Below are 20,192 nucleotides of genomic sequence, written 5' to 3'. Positions count from 1 at the left end.
CTCCCCCCCCAGCTGCAACAATGCACCATTGTGCTTTTTAATTTGAGTGTGACAAAGCAGCAGCCGTTATTTAACATGTGCGGAGCCCCGCTCAGCGCTGGGAGCGCGCGTGGACGTGGCAGTTAGTTAAACACTGGAGGCTCAGTTCTACTCCAGCTTAGCTTTAGGAGAGGGATTACGTGTCACGGCTTCCTGCAGAAGCCGCTCAGCGACCCGGCAGGGGCTTCCCACTCTTCTAATATTGGTAGAAAACCGCCGGGTGCTGGAGGTTCCCATTTTATCTCCACCACTAAATTTTTTTATCAGGGAAAAATGCCTAAAAACTGGCCCCCACCCCACCCAGTACCACCACCCAGCCCTGCACCCACCGTTGGTTTTTCCTGGAAACCTGGTGCTCCGGGAGGGACGTCCAGGGCTCTTCTTCATTCAATAGGAAAAGGAACGAACTCTGCTTCGAGGTGCATCCCCAAGGGGGGCTTGGACGAGTCCCTTATCGTCACCCGCCAGCGGAGGGAGCAGCCCAAATGAGAGCACCAGGAATTAATTTTTTCTGTGTAATTACAGTAAGAGATCAAAAACCTGCCAAGGCGTGAGCCCAGCCGCAGCCGTGGGGCTGCCGGACGTGCCACGACCCGCACCACGTGCCCGATGCCCCAGGCCAGCTCTGGCTCAGGCTCAACCTCCCCCTCCCAGCGCTCTCAGAGATTTACCATCCCAGTTTGACACCCGATGAATCTCAGCACAGGCCTGGGGAGCCGCCGCTGGACCGAAAACGCCGTCTTCCCCACTCCCTGCCCAGATCTCGCCCGCATCCCCCCTGTGCAACACAGCGGGACGCTGCGGTGCTCACCACGAGCTTCGGGCACTGGGGAGCGGAGACCACGCTCATCATTCCACCACCACCTCGTCGTAGCACCGAAACCCTCCAGGAGACGAGCGCTCGGGTAAAGGCGCGTGGCTTGGAGCCGGCACCCGGCACACTCGGCGCGACACACGGCCGGCCGGTCAGAGCGGCTGTTACTGGATGGAGGTAGGGAGATGCAAAGCAGGACTGGATATTTGCTGACGGGATCAAGCTTGATCCCATGACGGTGCTGCTGAGAGGCAGCTTGTTGAGGTGACGCCAACCATCTACCTCTCTCGATCGCGTTAATTAATTTGCCCGTGGTCACCCATCGGGCTCCAGCAGCGGGTCCTCCAGGACTGGGACTTTCCAGCATCCTCAGGACCGTGACTTTGGCTGTGCGCGTCTGGGTGCTGCTGTCCTGAAAACAGTATCTAACGATACTAATCCTCGCAAGCTATAAAACGAGCCTGACATTTACTGTGGTTCCGGTTTCACTAGGTATAAGCTGCCTTTTATTAAACTGGGAAGCCGGATTTCTAGCCCTGCTCGCAGAGTTCAAACTCACCTCATTAGCCAAGGAAACGCTGGATGGGAACCGCGGGGTCACGCAATTTATTTTCACTAATCACTCCCCATGATTCCTTTAAAAAATAAACTCCTAATCAAAAGTCCGAATTCGTTAATTATTCCTCTGTTTGATCAGCAATAGAAACCATCAGCAAAAATCTGTGCTGACACCTTCTTCTTAAAAACACTGGGGTTTCTCTTCTCCCACAGGGAAGCTGGCATTCCACAGCTCACATTAGGGTTTAACGACAAAATATGATAATCCAAGGGCCGCGGGTTTTGGACATGTGATGCCTGATATTTTCTGCCGGTTCACGGAGGGGTGACATCTCCCTGCCTTGGCTTGCGCTTCCCTCGGCGGGAGCAGCTGTGCCAGGAGCGGGGCTGAGGCACTCAGAGTGCCCAACGCCGAGCGAGAGGCATTAATTGAAGAGGCCTCTAATTATTTAATGTCCTCCTTCCCTAGGGAGTGGGAAGAGCTATAAATTCCCGCTACAAAGGATTTAAAATCTGGCCACGAATCCGTGAGAGGGGGAGCTGAAGTGCTCGTGGTTCATCCCTGGATGGTGGGATGGGGTTTAGATCCGCTTTGGCTGGAAGGGAGATGCTGGAGGTGGGACGCCGGACCAGGACCTGCCGCAATGCTTCATTTTGGGGAGCAGCACATTTCAGCTCTTAAAAACGAGCAGATCGACACCTTACGGCCCGGCAGCGCTGGCAGCAACGTGGCAGGCGGCCACATCCCTGTGAATCATCACATCGGGATGAAGAGCGTTGTAGGCTTTAATCCCAGACCCGTTTTGCAGGCAGAGCATCGCCCAGCGGTGCTGGAGACTTTGTGTCATGCTTGGGGCTGGGCTCTGGTTGAAAGCCATGGGGACCCCAAGAATCTGGCTGCTCTTCGGTAAAGGGGACTTCTCGCCGGGACAGCCGGGAAACACACCGCTGCTTTGGGGGGGTCTCAGCCTCGCCGAGAGCCTGGGATCCCGCTGGAAGCTCCCTGCGCAAGAATAAAACCCGCAGGCAGAGCGGATTATCCTGCTGGAACACGTGTCAGGGAGCAATTACCCTGATCCGCCGCCCTCCGGCCGAGCACTTAACTCTTCACACCTCCAAAAGCAGTAAAACACGCAGAACCGCAAAAAAACCCCAAAAACCGTCGCACAAACCCCGCACAAACTCGCTCTCTCCCAGGGCACAGCCCGCCGCTCCTCTGCCGCGGCCAAAGGGTCTGAGCACGGCCGGGTACCGGCACGGATTCAGGCAGGTTTGAGAGGTCCACTGGTGACATCCGGCTCGGTCTGGTGGCATCAAGCCCGCGCATGCGGGTGAAGGTTACCAGTGGTACCAGTATAACCAGTTACAGAATGTGGGTATGGGCCAGGTCTAATTGCAAACAGCGGTTAATGGAGTCCGCGCCCTTCGGAAGGAATATTATTTTCAGCGTGCAGATGGGGAAAATGAGGCCAAGAAGCGTTAAACGGCTGCCCACCAGCGAGCGGAAAGGACAGGGACAGACCCAGGGGCCCTGACCCCGCACTAAAGCTCACGGCACCGGCCCCGAAACCCTGAGGGACCGTTCAGGGCAGGGAGCACAGCAACGCGGAGCCCCGGAATTACAACCAGGCTAGAAATGAGTAACAGAAACAAACCAAAAAAAAAAAAAAGAATGTTTTCCCCAGGTTTTGATGCCAACGTCGTCCTGGGATTGCTGCTAAGGCAAGAGTGAGGTCCTCGCTTCGCCGGAGCCGGCACTGGGCTGGCCGTGGCAGCAACCAGCACCACGGTGATGCCGGTGCGTCCCCGGAGCGGCCACGCTGAGCCCCTGGGAGCTGCAGGGGAGGGCAGGGAAGGGCGGGGGGGGTCTGGAAGCAGGTCTGGTGGGTCCCTCGCACTCCGGCCAGCAATGCCTTCAGAGGACGCATGAAAAACTCCGCCAAGCTGCGCATCTCCTGCTGCTTTTTCCCCTTCCAAAACCCTGGAAGCGCTCCGCGATGGGGGCACGGATCCTGCGCCGGCAGCGATGCCGTCCCGAGACGTGCAGGAGGGAGGTGACCCGGTCCCACCGAGTTTATACCCGGAGCCCGGGGGGGGTCTCAGCTTCATCGCGCCAGAAAAGCCGCTGATCCCAATGAAGGGCACCCAGGGTGAGGGGCACCCAGGACCCACTCGGACCTCTCCCCCTGCTCCCCTCGCTGCAGCCATCTCCCAGTTCCCCCAGAGCCACTTCTGGCAAACTGGGAAGGGGGGGGGGAGCTGGGACTCTGCCCGGGGAGACATTACACCGCAGCGGTCATTAAAAATCTTCCCAGGCCCCCAGCTCCCTCATTCAGCCAGACAACCATCAATCTACAAATTATTTTAAAGCACCATGCCAGAGCGGAAGGTTGATTTATGCCTTACAAGGCTCGAGCTATTTTCATTTGTCTGATTTATTAACGTTACATAAAATTACAGAGAGCTGCTGATTTATTAGTGACGGGGCTGCTGGATCCTCACTGCTCGTGCTCTCTCCCGGGATTCGGGAATACCTGCTCCCAGTGACAAGATCAAAAGCACACCAACTCCTCACAGGGACAAGCTTTCTGCTCACGTGTTTGTGGAAAGCAAAGTCCTTCAGCTTCCAGAAACTGCAATTTGCCTCTTGGAAATGAGTCTCCTGTTTATAAAGAGCTTGCACCACGTTTCTGGAGGAGACGATGCTGGTAAAGAAGCAAAAAATTGGGGAAGGAGCTCGTGGCACAAGCCTTAGTCTTGGTTTTAGCAATGAGACTCCCCAAGTCATCGCATGTGAAATATCCGAGCGGCACCGTCCCCTCCCCAGCCAGAGCGAAGCCTCTGATTTCAGTAACCGCGGTGGAGGGGGCGCGGGGCGGGGGCCCAGGACCCCCCCCAGCCTCTGCCGAGAGCACAAAAGGACTTTAACAGCTTCATCTCCCACATCTGGTTGTGCTTAAAATTCGTGTAGCTAATAGGGCTTTTTCCAGCCCAGCGCGAGCTGAAGACCGGAGCTGGGGGCTGCGCTGCCGGCGGCTGGGGAGCGTCCCCCATCCCGAGCATCCCCGCTCCCGTTTGCAATTAAACCCGGCTCCTCCTCTCCGGCAAGAAGTGAAGCTGCCTCAGTTCCCTTCCCCTTCTCCGCAGAGCGGAGGGAATAACCACGGGCCGGCTGCTTTGCTCCCGCAAAGGTCCAAGATCTCCGGTCCCCGCTTTGCAGAAGGAGCCGCGTGCCCCGGAGCATCACCCCCAGCACGGGGACCCCTTCTGCACCAAAGCGTGCAAAGACGGAGAAGGCAGAGGGTCCATTAGCAGCTTTATTTACTTAAAGCGGCTCTCGGGGATAAACACGGCGGCTCGAGGATCCCAGCGCATCCCGAGGAGGGTCCTCATGGGCTTATCTCTTCTGCGAGGCAGAGGAGGGGAGCAGGGAGAGGACTTCCAGGAGCTCTTTTTTTAGTCCATTTCTGTAAGGAAAAATCATAATTCAGCCCTAAGATCTTACCCCAGGGCAAACGTGTCCCCTTAATTAAAAAAAAATGAAAAAGTCCCCTGACTATGACAACGATTTGGGGATGAGCCGCCGGCACGGACCCAGCAGAGCGGCCGCTGCCACCGGGCTCGGCGAGGCCACCGATGCCGGCGTCAGCTGGGGGTCCAGCTGCGGGGTTTAACCCCCCCCAAAACACCCTTTTTTTGCAACGGTGGCTGCAGAAGCGGGGCCGTGCTCTGCACGCACAAAGGGAAAAGATTTATCTTGAGAGGCTAAATCCACTTAGAGGAGCTTTAGGGGCCATAAATTGATTGCTCAGGGGACACCGCGACGGCAACAGGAAACAGCTCCATATTTACTGAGGTTTCTGTGTTTTTTCTGCGTCACGAACCGTGCGCTCGTCCAGCGGGCGCATGGGTCTGAAACCGCAATCAAAGCCCACGCTCGTGGGGTGGGATTAAAAGGAGGCAGCTGGACCCTTTGCAAAGGGGGATCCAACACCCCCCCCCCCCGTGGCCATGGCAGCCCCCGTCCACGCTGCCAACAACCGCCAGAGTTTCGGGGCAAGACGCGAAATGAAATCCTCATCAAAGGCAGGAAACCCTCATCTCGGCTCTCCCTGCAGCTTCCTACATCCCAGGGCCGCTTCCAGCATCCCAGCGAGCTGCACGTCCCGTGGCCGCTGCTCCGGCAGCGCCGGGTGCTTGGAAGTGGGAAGTGGGAGCACAAAACCAAGGTGCAAGAAAGCTGCACCGGGCGCAGGGAAATACCACTGAGAATCAAAATCCCTTGCGAAGAGCTGCATCCTAACCAAACACAGTGGAGCAAACCAGCAAATAACCAGCAAATCTGACTTTTTCTGCTCCTTTCATCCATCCGACTCCTGTCTTCTTTCTAACCCTGTTCCTTATTTTCAGCCAACGAGACACTTGCATTTGAAATGAGAAACAGGGAGAGTTTCTCCCGAAGGATTCGAAGGATTCGGTTCCACGTAGCTGCCAGGCAGGACTCCACAGGACCGGGCTTCCCTTAGGGCTGCTGTAGCACAGGGAACCCCGGGGAGGTCAAACGACAACAGCGCAACCTCGGCACGATCCCACCCTGACCCATTTTCCGCTCCTTTGCGGAATCTAGAGTATTGTTTAAAAAAAAAAAAAAAAATAGGACACTAATTTCCCCTGCACTGTTTGATTTTTTTTTTTCCAGGGGCCAGAAATTCCTCTGCGCAAGTGGCCTCATTGACAGTAAACATCAGCCGAGCATCTCCGGCTCCGCGTGTTAAACAGAGCGGAGCGACATGAGCAACGGCTGCGTTTAAGGGCGGGCGCGGATGGGGCCAAGCCCAAGGATGGGGGCTCGCAGCACGTTCCTCCCTGCGACAGGAGCACGGGGGGGGTGAGTTAACACTGACCCGAGTCTCACAGGGGCTTAATTTAAGCATGCGCTTAAAGACGCGGAGAGCTGAGGCAGGAGAAGGGGACAGGACACCAGAGCATCCCCCACAGATGATAGAAAAGACCCTGGAAAATGCTGCAAAACTCCAGAGCATCCTCTGCGCGTCGCACCCAGCGCCTGGTGGGACACCCTGCCCTCCGGAGCAGCAGTCGGGGCGGGGGGGGGGTGGGTGTTTCACCTTAAGATATGTATCAAAATTTTGTAATTAAAGGCTCGTTTGCCCCTTGCATTTAACCCAGGCGGTTTCTGAACACTCACAGTCCACTTCCCTGCACCAAGGCGAAGCCCCAACGGGAGCACAATGGAGTCTTGTTTCTGGTAACCCGAGATGCCTTCGTCCCAGCTCTTTAATTTTAGACTCCAACGCGCTTGCATTCCTCAGCACTACAATGGCAGATATTTATACTCTGGAATGCAGAGCCCACTGCTAATTTAACAGGGCTGGGTAACCCAGGGCTGCTCTCCAAACCGGGCTCTCGCGGAGATAAAATTGGACCAGGCAGAGCTTTATGGGTTTACAAATCTTTGCATTTGTTCACCGGCCCCCTCGGATCCCCATAAAAGTGAAATGATGCTCCCTGCGAAGGCACCGGCCACCTCGCCGAGAAGATGGACGAGCCGGCTGCGTTGGATAGGAGAGGGTGGCACGGCCACGGCCGGCCACTGCCAGAGGAACGAGCCCCTGCCTCTCACGAGGGGCCGTATGGAGAGGTTTAAACCCCCCGATGGTTCATCTGGACGTGAGTCCATCTCCTGGAGACAGGAGAGAGCTGCCCAGGCGCGCAGAGCACGAGGGACTTGCAGGGGTTCATGACCTGGGAACTCTTGCTCGAGCTGATGCGATTGTGGAGGGTGCCCTGTCCCAGGTCTGCTGCAACGCCAAAAAATCTCTTTTACAACCCTCAGCATAACGTGACTCTCCTAGCAAGCGCTTTCCACTATCAAGGCAAGGACCTTCTGGCTGGGGCACAGCAGCTTGAGCTGGGGTCACCTTCCTCGGTTCACCAGGGCAGGTGGGATCTCAAGCTGTTCCTCTTGATGACCTTTAACATCTGGGGAAAGAAGGAAAGTGCCCTTTCAGTCTCCTCAACGTGGTTGACGAGTCTGGAGCCGCTACAGGACCCCCACAGGATCTTCAGCTTTGCTTTTCCCTCTGCCGTCTCTCCGTTCTCCCCATCAGGAAAAGATGGGGATGAAGCTTTCTTTGGGTGCTGGTGGACATCCCTGCCTGGAGGCCCGTCCCTGAAGAAGGATACTGTAGGACAGTGACGGCAAAACCCAAGAGAGCATCAATGATCTCCGTTTCAGAGCCACGGAGGCAGGCGCCGTGCAGCGTTACCCACTCGTGCGTGGAGGAAGCCACGCTGACGCCTGCAAAGTGGTCCCAACTTCACCGGGTCGGGGGGACGGCAGCTAATTGAGAGAGGAGCAGTATTAGCAGATAAGGGAAGAGGTCAGCGCTGCAAAGCTAAATCCTTGACCTGTTATTTAAAAGGTCAGGCAGAGTTCAATAGACTACTCCAGGTCAATTCACTCAATTAAAATATTAAAAGTTCGAGTCAGGAGCACAGAGATGGAGGTTATTCTCCTCTCCTCCTCACAGGGGGAGAGGGATTAGGGATTATGGCGGGGGGTCCTGGTGCGCAAAGGGACACGCAACGAGAGGCAAGGAACAGAGATTTATTCCCAAGTCGGACGATTGTAAGACAAAATCTCCGGCCATATCCGACGCTACAGAATCCAGCGTTTATCAGGGCTTGCCCCAGTCCCAGGAGCCCAGACTCTGTAGACGGCATTAGGGATCAGAGAGGGGAATCCATGAAACCGCGTGTCCTCAGCCTTGTGCTGCTGGGAGGCAGCAGCCATCTCCAGCCAACGTGTCCCACCACCAGCCCTCGGGACAGGACGACCCCGCTCCCATCCCTACCACCGCTCAGCACTATTGAAGGAACAGAAATCTCATCCCGGCCAGGGTCCTCCTCAGTACCCACTCTGCCTAAAAGGGGGCTGGGATTTGGGCTGGGTTGGCAGAAAGTTGGTGCGAAACGCGATGGGGAGGTGGTTCTGCTTCCGAACCGAAGGGCCAACGCTGCCCATGCGGCACCGCCAGGGACGAGCATCGGCTGGAGAGCGGCTGTACCCACCTGTGTCAGTCTACGGGGAAGAAGGGTTCCCAGGAGCCACGGGTTCACGTTTTGTGCCTCCATGGGTTTTGAGGCTTTTCTGCTGACGATGGCCAGGACGCTCGGCCATGGCACAGCCGGAGCACACAGGAGGCATTCGGGCTCCTGACGTTGTACGTAACCCCCTCACACCCACATTGAAAGTACTTCTCACCCCATCCCCACGCCCGCAACCTTCTACAGAAACTCCAATTAATCTTTGTCATGGGGTAATCAAAAGGACAGGGGCATATAGACACATCAGCAATTAATCTAATTCCATTTAATGGAAAGAAGGGACAAGGGTATGCTCTCGGGGCAGTGACATCTCCTGGGAGGACTCCCGGACCCCCCGTGGTGGCCAAGGCTGGGGGCACAATGGGGTGCTCCTGCAGGTAGGATTGAGGAATGATTTAGACCCCAGTGCTGCTGTACTCAGAGGAGAGGATTATCCAGAGTAAGGAAATCACATCTTTAAAATCAGGACTCCCTCGTCCATCTCTATCACAGACAAGTCTCCTCCATTAGGAGCGGGGTCGTGACAACAGCACCCACGAACTGCCTGCGAAGCTCAAGGACCAAGCAGCACAGCAGGGATGCTGACCCCAAGATCTGGCCTCTCTTTCCATAAATATTTGAGGATAACCTGTGATTCTTGTTCTTCCTGCCCCAATACTTGACCAGCCCCAAGCCCGGCTGGCAGGAACACGTGGTCTTCTCAGCAGCCAGGCTCTGGTCCCAGCAAAGCAGTCAGCCCCATCAGAAACGCCAGCGTTGCTGCTGATTGAAAATTGGCCAGATCTCATCAGCCAGATAGAGGAAAACAATGTCCTGCCTCGGCTGGAGTGATGCCACCCACAGTTTGTGTCCATGATGTCCCACCTGAGCCATCGTAGAGAAGCAAAGGCTTTGTCCGTAGTGGATACACAAAGGTTGCTCCTCTCCAACTGGCACTTGCGCCAAGCGAGCACACTTTATAAGAATAAATAAAAGCTTTCAGCAAAATTAGCAACAGAAGGAATAGATAAACACTAAGGAGATATCGACTTCTGTTGAGGTGAACGTCAAGATTTATTGACCTGGGGAGGTAAATATTGACCGAGGCAAAGCTAAGGTCAATCATTAACTCAAAGGATGATAAATCAACACGCAATGAAACATGAACTCTGGGTGGGCGTTGTTACAGACATTTTGAATATCTCCATTGAAGAACCTCTTGACTTTCTGCAAGACTTTTGGTTAGGCAGCAGGACTTCAAACACATTGTGGATGTGCCTACCAACCTCCAGAAACCAAGGAAGAAGAACAGTGTTTTGATGAAGAAAGTCCTAAATCTGAAGATTTTACAGCTCTGGGCCTCAAAATTGGTTCAGTTCTGGAAGAAGGGTCTGGCGTGGATTTATACCGGTACCAACCTTGCTTGAATTTAGGACAAAGCACCAAGTGTATGACTATTTCCAGGCTTATGCAAGTCCAGATTTGGTCCTTCTTGCTCACGAACCCATTGAGACGAAGCTTTTCTTCTGAGTTGAGGCTGTGGTGGAAGCAGAAGAGGGCTGAGGAGGCAATCGCTGGTCCGACACCCAGGACAGTGGCATTTACCGTCTGATCCAGTTTCATACCAGCTCCTCCATCCAAAGGGCTCAGAGGGAGGAGAAGCCGCACGCCCGCTCCACGCAGCAGGAACACCAGTGGGTGTATTTCAGGAGGCAGATGCAGGACCTCAAGCCTCTCTCCCCTCCGCCGGGCAACGAGCGCGAGTGGGGTCGAAATCCCGTCCGTACGAATGTGCGAGGGGGGAGGGAGGAACGTGCCGGGGCAGCTCAGCCGGCACGGAGCAGCTGTGCCCCAGCACCTCCACCGCTTCCTCCCGCCCCCAGGGTCTCCATCCAGCCACATCCCGCCTCTCCTGCCGGTTTGACTCCTCTTCTCCCCAGTATCTGGGGGACACGAGATGAGCTCCTTGGCCCCCCCACCCCGTACAGCAAAAGCCGGGCGACCGCAGCAGCTCTCTCCCTTCCCCGCAGCCCTTCCCCTCTGCTATTTTTCATGCTCGGTTGAGTGCAGCACCTGGACCTGCTTTTCTCCACAACAAGCCCCTGCAAGCAGCTGCCTCGTAAAAATCTCTTTACTATTATTTTCCCCCTTCCCAGCTCCGGGCAGTCCTGTCCATGCCGTGGCTCACCGCAGCCCAGGAGCCGGCACCTCGGGTGGCCGCAGCACAGAGCCGTGTCCTGCCCGTTCCCGCGGCTCTGCTCGCGCAGGCAAGACCAAACCTTGCCATAACGCCGTTACGGCACATGCCGGGTCCCCAGCGTCATTCCCCGGTGAATCCGGGAGCGGGGAGATGCTGCGTCCCCGGCCGGCGGCTCGGCACCGACACCAAAGGGAAACGCTGATGGCAGCAGGGCTGACGCTTGACGGAAAGCAGAGCAAGATCTCCGTTGTCAAGAGCTTTTCTCACTCTGGTTGCAGCGCGCTGCACCCTGGCTGACCTCGATGTATACAAGAATAAATTAGTTAAGATAGAAGAAACACCCTCGTTAAGCTCTTCAGCATAAAACTGCAACACGGGGGTTGTGCCGGGAGCGGGGAGCTCCTGGACCGACACCGGTGGATGGTGGTACCCAGCACATCAACCCCCGGCTGATGGTCCGGAGGTGGGGAGATGGAGGAGATCTCCACCAGCAGGTAGAGCATCCTTAATGAAACGCTTCGTGCCGCTCAGCTCCACTTCCAGACACTTTTGCACTGGGAATTGTTAATAAGCTAATTCTGGCGCTGCGTCTTTCTCGGCAGTGGTCGCGGTGAAGCTGGGACAAGGGTGAGGGGTGAGTTTTCCCAAGCCCAGCAGAGCCTGGGCGGCCCAGCCTGGCCCTGCCCGGTTCCCCACGCGTGCAGCCACGTCCCTGGGGAGCTCGGGGACAGGGCCGAGCAATCTGGCAGTAATTAGGCAGGGAAAGTCAAAACCCTGCTGGGTTGCTTCAACCATCAATGTGTCACAACTCCGAAGGGAGGTATTCCAAATGCCAAATTCAGATGTCATCAGCAATAACCCGATACACGTACAAGGGGCAAGAGGCCCGTCGATGGCACCAGCGTTACCATCCCTGCCCTGGCTGCTCCCCGGTTTCTGCCCAAAAAAGGGGGAAAAAGGGGAAACGCGAACCGAGCGCTGGGGTATACGGGAGGGCAGGCGGCACAGGGACCCCCCACCGACCCAGCGCAGCGAGGGGCAGCCCAGATGCTCTTCTCTCAGCTACTCACAGCCATGACAAGATACTGAAAAGCTTCATTGTCATTGCTGGCGGTGGGTGTCGGGCATTTCACCCAGCACCCAGCACCCCAAACCCACCCCTGAGAGGCCGCCGTGGATGTCCACGCGTGTCTGTGCGCGGAGCCAAGCCCGACGGCGAGTTTCCTTTCCCTGCCGAAGCTGCCGGTGCCGGCGCTCGTTGACACCGTTATTAAGAAGGCAAGGGTGAGGAATGGAAGCGGTTTGACCTTGGAGAGACAAGCTTCGCTGTCATCCCTCTCCTTCCCCCCGTGCCGTAACGAGGGGCTTTGCAATCTGTCAGCGCTCCTGACGTGCGAGCAGAAAGCACTTTTTATCAAAGTAATTAATTTAAAACCTATTAAATAATTTTAGAAAGACGCTCGTGGCCGTCTCGAGGTGAGCGGCGTTGCAGAAGAGCACCAGGAAGACGACCTGGGGTACAAACGCCCTCAGGATGCTCAACGCAAACCCACCCTGAAGGCTGCAAGCCCTAACGGGACAGGGCAGATCGCTGGGTCCATACAGCAGCCATAGTGCCCGGGGAGGGGGGCGTCAGGTCCCGGGAAGCTTTGGGTTCCCATCTCAAACCCAAAAGCAAGCACAGGGGCTGCTTTCACCTTCTGCAAACCGAGTGGGGGGATTTCAAACCCCCACCCTGGGCTGGGTGAAGGGGTCTCCCCTCCGGACCGGGGGAGAGCGTGGAGGGTCTGCATTGTTTTTTCCACGTTCATAAATCACTGCTCTTTGTGGCCCCTTCCCCATGCATCGCACAATTCAGGTTAGGTTATAAATAGGATCCTGGGTTCTTTCAGGTTGATAAAGGCCAAGGGGGGTGGAGCAGCAGGGAGGCGTCACGACTACATAACACTTTCATTGCCCTGTCAAAATAAAGAATACCGGCGCTGCCGACCCCTTCTTTTGCAGCATATATCAGCCAGGCTTCTGACACCACATTTCAGGCCAAAACAGGGATTTAAAAAAAAAAAACAAAACCAAAACCCTACAACACCCCCTCCCCCCGTTTCCCGACGGGGCAGAGGCGTTGGTTGCCCAGCCCCACAGCCCGTAACCCACTTGCCGCTGGACTTGGATGGGGAGCTCAGCGTCGTGCCGGTCGTGCCCAGAGCACGGTTCACCCAGGCGCCCTCCGTGCGCGGTGCGGCATCGGGACGGAGATGCTGGAGCTGCAGGAGCACACCTGGACCTTCATCTCCGGGCGGTGGAAGGGGCAGAAGCCCCCCGGGGAGGATGCGGGGGCAGGAGGAGGAGGAGGGAGGTCCGGAGGGGGCGAGGCAGAGCTGCCGTCCCGCAGGCAGGCGCAGCACGAGCTCCGGCCCCGCAGGAACATCTGAGGCTGGAAAGGTTTAAAAACGGAGCCCCCGCCTCACCGGGGCCTCTTAGGGTGAATTTTGCGCAGTGACAACGTGCGGTGATGCTCACACCCGACACGCAGAGCTTTTGGGAAGACCCAGACCTTGCCCGTACCCAACACCCTTCCAACATATTGCACGCGCCCACCTCACCCTGCCGCAGACTGTCAGACCCTGTCCCCAAACGTCGCGGGGACTCACTCGCCCCTCTGCAGACCATCTCCCCCGGAAAAACCAGCGGGGCTGATGCTCCGGCCGCAACCCAGCTCCCCCAGGGCCCCCCCGTCAGGGCTGAGCACCCCGAAGCCTCGCGTGCTGCCAGCACCACCCACCGCAGCAGCGCCCGCTGCGCGGGACAGGGACCGACCCGGGAAGATGATGGAGGAGGTGTCCCAAGCCGGGGGAGGTTCGTGCTCCGTCCTTGGGCGACAATGATAATCAGAGAGATTTATATCAGCGAAAGGGTGGGGGGAACTACTGGGAGATGAAGAAGGTGTTTGTGAGCAGGTGAGGCAGGTCTCATCCTAACCACTCGGTGAAATAATATTAACAAAAAGAAGGGAAAAGCTTCTTTTGTAGCTTAAACGATGCAAAGGTTGCATTCCCTGCACACCCTTTGGTCATTGCATCATTTAAGCTACAAAATTAGGGGCAGAGGGAAAAAAAAAATTAAAAAAATGAGCTGCCTGAGATCACCCCCAAGGAGCCCGGGGTTCCTGCTTGCCTGCGAGATGCGCTGGGAAGAAACACGGGCGGGCGGCACTCCTGGGGAGACCAGGCTGCCCGGAGGAGCCCTGCTCGGGCAGGCACAGCCCCGCGGGTCCCGGCGCAGGGTTCAGCCCCGGCTGATGCAGGATCAGCTCCAGGCAGCATCCCGTTCCCCTGGGAGCATCGTGCCGGACCCGGGAGAGGTGCCATCGCTGCGGCAGCCGTGTCCCCTCCCGGTCCCGGACCCCCCGTTCTCAGATACAATGAACCCCTTTACGAGGGCAGGGAGGTTATCCCCGGCGAACCCCCGGCCGAGCCCAGGGACAAATCTGACACAGATCTGCCTTTAACAGCTCCAGTGATAAAAATGCCAGTTTATTGGAAACACATGGAGTATTTATAGGGAACATCAAAGCGGGAAGGAGGTTTACATAGCAACAGGCCAGATTAAGCAGAAGGCATCTGCTTTTTCGGCAGCCATGGGGCTCTCGGGAGGCACAATAAATTGGCGGCACACTGGCCCTTTCATTCCGTCCTTTGGGGAAAGCAGAGGTTGGCAAAACAAAATATAACCACATGCCCGGCCGTGTAAAACATGACAGGAATGGGAGCGTCGGGTTACGGGCTGCGCGGCTGCACCCCGACACACGCACCGGGCTCGCGGGGGACGCGCGAGGGGATAAATACCCACGGCTATTCGGTACCGCACCCCCAAACGGCACCTCGGCTCCCGTGCAGCTTTGTTTGCCCCCCGCTCCCTCCGTCCCCGGGCTGGGGACGGCACCCAGCATCTCCCGCCACGGCGGCTCCTGCACGGTGATGCTGAAGGAGACCCTGCCACGCCGCCGAGCCGCCGGGCACAGGATTTTCCTCTAAACGCAGTTTATGTTGAAGGAAAAACCTTTGCCCTGCCCAAAGCGCACCTTAAGGAGCTGTTTCGGGGTTTATTCGATCCTCGGGGCTCACGTGGGACGAGAAGCAGCACCCGGGCGGGGTGATGGGGTGGCTTCTTGCTGGTGAGCAGCAGCGTCTGCTGCGTACGGGCAGAGCCCCGGCCCAGCTCTCCTGCGCCACGCAGCCGGCTCCCCTCCAGCTTCATTCCTCGGCTGCCCCACTGGTGAAGTGGGTCCCTATATGCCCTATAGGGCCGGGATATGTAGGCAGCGCTGCAGCGGGGATTGCACGCTCTGACGCTGCACAGTCAGCAGCGGGAAGGACTGGACGGTGCCGGGTCTAATCCTGCACAGAGGAGACCGCGCGGCCGTTAAAAGGCACCGGGTGGTCCTGGGCGCGTCGTGCTGGGGCAGGTCTGATTTCAGCTCGACAGCCTGAACTCGGCTGGCCGAGGGCTAACCCGCCGGCGACGCCGGGTTCCCATGCCGCAGTGCCTTGTGTTAATTAACCTTCCAAACACTCCCGTAATATTTTGCCAAATCTAATAAGGCAGCGCTGGCCGAGGAGCCGCGGGAGCGATCGGCAACGCCTGGGGTCCAGGGGGGTTTCCCTGTGGCTCCAGCTGCCGTTTGCATTTCTCTGCTGCCCCCCCCCCATCGCCTCCCCTCCCCGCATGGGCAATGCTGGGGCTCATCATCTTCACTCCTGTCATGAGCTGCCGACCTCAGCCTGCCCAGTGCTGCCCACCCTGCGCAGCCCTCCCTGCTGGCAGGTGCTCCCCCCCCCCGGCATCACCCCAAGCTCAAAAAAAAAAAAAAAACCACCTGGAAAAAGGGGCGAAACCCTGTTTTCCATCCGGGAACCAGCCCGCTCAGCCCCTGCCTGCTTCCTCCGGAGCAGCAGCATCCCACCCATCTGCGGGTGCTTTGGGGCAGAAACAGAGGACGAGAGCAAAACCACCTCCTCCCGCCGTAGCCAGGATACGGGCAGCAGAGACTTACCCCCAGGCATCCTCGGAAAGGGTTAACCCACCCAGCGTGTGCCCCACACTGGGTGTTCACAGACCTAGAGGGGTCTGGGGAAAGATGATAAATAGCTGGGGACGTCCTCTCCCCTCCGCTAACACCGACGGAGCCCAGCTGGGGAGCGGCGTTACCCACCTCCTATCCATCATTTTCAGCCGGCCTTGTCACATCTTGTAAATCACCAAACCCGGCTCCATCCCCGCTCCCTCCCGCACGTCCCTTCCCGGGGCTCGGGGCATTCCACCCTTCCCGGCCACGCAGTGACGCTCCGGGCGGATGCAGCTCCCGTCACCACGCTCTCCTGTTTCTATTTATTGCCTGCGTGATCAGATAACTTGACATTTATTTACATAGCCAGGGACCCAGCTCCTCTTCTAGCTCCTCTCCGTGCTCGGCCGCCCCGGGGCAGTTATTAGGTTTCCTCTGGCCCCAGTTTCTCCCTGGGCTCCAAAAGCAGGAGACCTCGGCGTGGCTGGCTTAAGCACCTTGGAGGTGGAGGAGTTTTTGAGATTTGGGGTTTTTTTAATTTCTCGGTCCCAGGAGGTGCTTTTCCCCTGGCTGAGGATCACACGGAGCCGCTGGAAAACCCTTCGTGAGCAGCAGCAGCTGCGTTTGGCGGGGAGGGACCCGGCGTGAGGAAGAGGATGGGGGTGTGAGCACGGCTGTGCACGCTCATGCTGCTAGGGGATATCCAGGCAGCTGCTCAAGAAATAATGTTTTATAAATAAGGGGAAATACCTGCAAATGACACAGCCATTTCCCCTGCCACATGCCTTAAAAAAACCCAGTTATTTCGTTCACGGTCACCTCCAGCTCACGGGACCTTCGCTGCTGCGCTCGGGCTCGTTTCCAGGTTTTTTTCTTTGCAGCCCTGACGGCCAGGCTGTTCCTCAGCCCCCTTACGAGCACCCCACGACCTAACGGGTCTTCCAAGATCACAAAGATCCACCCTGACCGTCAGGACTATCGCCGCTCCTGCCCAGAGACACGTGTGACCGTGCAGCCCCCACGGTGCTACATCGCCCTTACGGAAGCCCTGGACCTCGGTCCGGGCTGAGAGTCGTTTTTATGGAGATTTGGGAAAACTGAGGGATACGGCCACAACCAAGAAGACGGGCTGGAAAAACCCCCGGGGTGGGGACAGGGACGCTGCCTGGGGACAGGGACACCGGACACTGGATGTGGTGGCCTTTACCTGCCGGGCAATTCCTTATTGTCCCGGCTCCCGCTGCCTTGTAAAGGGCCTGATGGATAATGCTCATCATGAAGGCGAGAGAGCAACGCCGTCACCTCGCCTCCCTCCGCGCGCTGCGATCCATCTTCTTTATAGCAAGTATCCGGAGCCGGCACCATCTGCGGCACCAGAAATACAATTACTGGGGTTGGGGCGGGGGGGGGAGGTCCTTTTCCTTCCAAATTTCATAGAGGCCTCGAAAAGCAACTCTAAATTACCCCTCGCACACCAGGGACATCATGCGGCACCGTCTCTCTTTAGGTATAATTACAGACGGGGAATTAGCAAGTCTGATTTTTCTCCCCCCTCTTCTGTGCCATCCCTGGTGCTTCTCCAAAAAAAAAAAAAAAAAAAAAAGGGAGAAATTGAAATTGATCTCCGGCTCTGGGGCTGGCCAGCTGTAATTTAATCAGAAAAGCCTCTCGCTTGGCATTTATTTATTTTTTTTAACCCCAAGGTCCTAAATTAAAAAGGACAGTGGTGGGGTGGGAATCAGGGCGGCCACGGATGGAGCCTCGGCTGCGGTTTCGGGGAGTCGTGCCGTTTGCCGGAGCATCTCACCAGCCCCTGCGTGTCGAGACTCACGTGGGCTTTGCTGATGGGTGACCGGCAGCGCCGAGGAGCCGTGCCCGGCCGCACGCAGGGCTGGTTTGGTAACCTGGTGCCGAGGGCCCGATCCTGCACGCTGCTCCCCGTGGACACCCTCCATCCGGCGGCTCTTCTCTGGTTTGGGTTTGGGGCTGTTAGTCGCGCTGGCCTCAAGCTGGACTTCCGAAAACAAAGGCAAATGGCAGAACCGTGATGCAAAAGCCTTGTAAAAACGCTTTGACCCGATGCTGCTGTTACAGGAGCAGAAATGGAAAAGAAATCACTTATAACAAATGTGCCCAAGCCCTTAATTGCCTTTTCAGGCAGCACAGCTGGGCTGGGCCAGGGCTGGTTCCTCTGCCTGCACTGGCTTTGTGAAACCCTATGTTAAATAAGGGACCGAAATCCAAATTTCTATTGTGTTTTGTATTTTTTTACTGTCAAAGATAACGTTTCCTTGCAACCTCTGATAGGCTGCGTGCTGTCGTGCTGCCTGCTTGCTTTGGACCGGGAGAGATAACATCCCTGCCAGACCGCCTGCCCGCACCCTCGGATAAGGCGGTTTATGGTCTTAACGTGTATTCGAGGTAAATCCCGGTGAAATCCTCTGGTTGTGAGCACGTGCTGGAGAGGGCAGGCGTGCCGCTTCCCCGCTCAACGTGCGGCACAAGGCAGGCACAAGACGCGGGGTTATTGTCCCTGCCGCCCCGAGCCCCGCGGGCAGCAGCTCCCTGAGGTGGTCGGCCGAGCGTGACAGACGCACGGACTGCTTTGTCCTCGTCGGTGGCAGGGGGTGACGTTCCTCGGCGCGGCAGGACCCGCCGCGGGAGGCAATCTCCCCTCCACGGTGTTTCGGGTGAGGAAAAGGGATGCAGGCAGCGGTGAAGGCTGATGGTTTGGTCTCCGGCCACGCGGCTGGTGGAAAAGGCAGCGGATGGGATTTTGCACCACGGTACAGAAACCCTCGGCTCACGCTCCACGTGCAAACCCTGCCGCTGCCCATGCCGGCTCCTGCTTGCACCAGGTTTTGCTGCGTGTGGGGGAACCGCACCGGTAACAGCCGCCTGCCGGCATGACCGCCACGCTCGCACAACTGCGGGGATGTAAATCATGGCTTGACCCCAGGTTTGCACCGGCTGCCGGCCCTCTGCGAAGGGTTGGCCTTGTCATCTCGTACGGTGACACCCGCCACCGATTTACGACCGAGCTGGGAGCGGGGCTGTGACACACCAGACGCCTCCTCACCCTCCCAGCTCTTTCCCTGCCGCTCCGCTCCCTCCCCGGGCATCGCCCAAGTGCAGAGGCAGCGGGGCTGGACGCGGTCGTGCAGCAAAGCGTGTTAGCACGTCCCCGCAGCCCTCTCCTGCGCACGGGGCAGGAGCTGCACTCGGCCATGACCTGGCCCTGACCGCGGTGAGGAGGACGAGGGTTAGGAGAGCCCGTCCACGGGTTTAAATCAACGCCCTCCACTTCCCTTCCATGCTGAGTTATTGCACCCTGGTTTTGTGATGGAGATGACCAGGCAGTGAGGGATGAGTGACCTGGGCCAGACCACCAGGCTCGGTGCTCCCAGCCGGACCCTGGGCAAGGGGTGAAAGATCAGGGCTGTCCTCCAGCCCCTTCCCAGCCCCCCCACCTGCGTGGATGCTCCTGAGCGTCAGCTGTGATTTAGTGTGTGCGGGTTCACCGGGAGAGCGGGCAATGCTCTGCTGCCGGCGGAGTCGCTCTCAGCAGCGCGTCCCCGCAGCGAAACAGCCGGCTCCGGTGCTCCGGGCAGGGACCACCTTCTCCCTACGACTGTTTCCACGTGTCAGCTGGGTTATTTATCTCCAAGCTGTGCCTCACCCCCTCCCTCTGTCCAGGACGTCCTTAGGGGACAGGTTCCGAGGCCGTGAGGCTCAGGTACGTACAGTGAAGTCTGCGAGGATGCCATCACATCTGGGAGGATGCCATGACCTCTGGGAGGATGCCATCACATCTGGGAAGATGCTATGAGATCTAGGAGGATGCTATGATGTCTGGAAGGATGCCGTCACACCTGGGAGGATGCTGTGACATCTGGAAGGATGCCACGATAGCTGGGAGGATGCCGTCACATCTGGACAGACACTATGGGAGGATGCCACGACACCTATGTACAAACTCCTTTCAAAAAATACGTAATAATACTAACAAAATAAGACCTAAACTCAGCCTGCCCGCTGCCCTCTAAGAAGTCACCTGGGTCTTCCCGTCCCGGTGGGAGGCCCAGGTTGTGCTGGGGGCAGCCACCAGCTCTGCCCCCCCCCCCCGGCCCGGAGCTGCCCGGCCGGGACGCAGCCTCCTCCCGCGGCCTCCGGCATCCCCTTGTGGCAGCCGGAGGTTTTGCAAAGCCCCACCAGCAGCACAAGGCTCCGGCAGGATCTGTCCCCCATCCCGTGTCCCCCATCCGTCCCCGCCGGGGCCTGGCCGCCCCAGGGCTGCGGTGCAGCGCAAGGGACCGGCACGGCACCGGGGAAACCTCCGTCCCCACCGCGGGCACCAGCAAACGGGGGAGGACGAGCGGGGTGACGCCGCGGCACCCCAGACCTCGTCC

The 20,192-nt window shown here is 57.7% G+C and overlaps 1 long non-coding RNA gene across 1 annotated transcript; it reads right to left on the bottom strand.

Moving 5' to 3' along the window:
* Positions 1–14,232: 14,232 nt before the first annotated feature.
* Positions 14,233–16,041, bottom strand: LOC142598671 (uncharacterized). Its single transcript, XR_012832707.1, has 3 exons — positions 15,931–16,041; positions 15,772–15,845; positions 14,233–15,115 (listed from the first exon to the last, which is right to left on the bottom strand). It is a non-coding gene; the product is annotated as an uncharacterized LOC142598671 (long non-coding RNA).
* Positions 16,042–20,192: the final 4,151 nt, after the last annotated feature.

The sequence above is a fragment of the Balearica regulorum genome, chromosome 29, assembly GCF_011004875.1.
Source record: "Balearica regulorum gibbericeps isolate bBalReg1 chromosome 29, bBalReg1.pri, whole genome shotgun sequence".
Classification (NCBI taxonomy): domain Eukaryota; kingdom Metazoa; phylum Chordata; class Aves; order Gruiformes; family Gruidae; genus Balearica; species Balearica regulorum.
The sequence above is the reverse complement of the archived record's forward strand: the minus strand, read 5'-3'. Positions and strand labels throughout refer to the sequence as shown.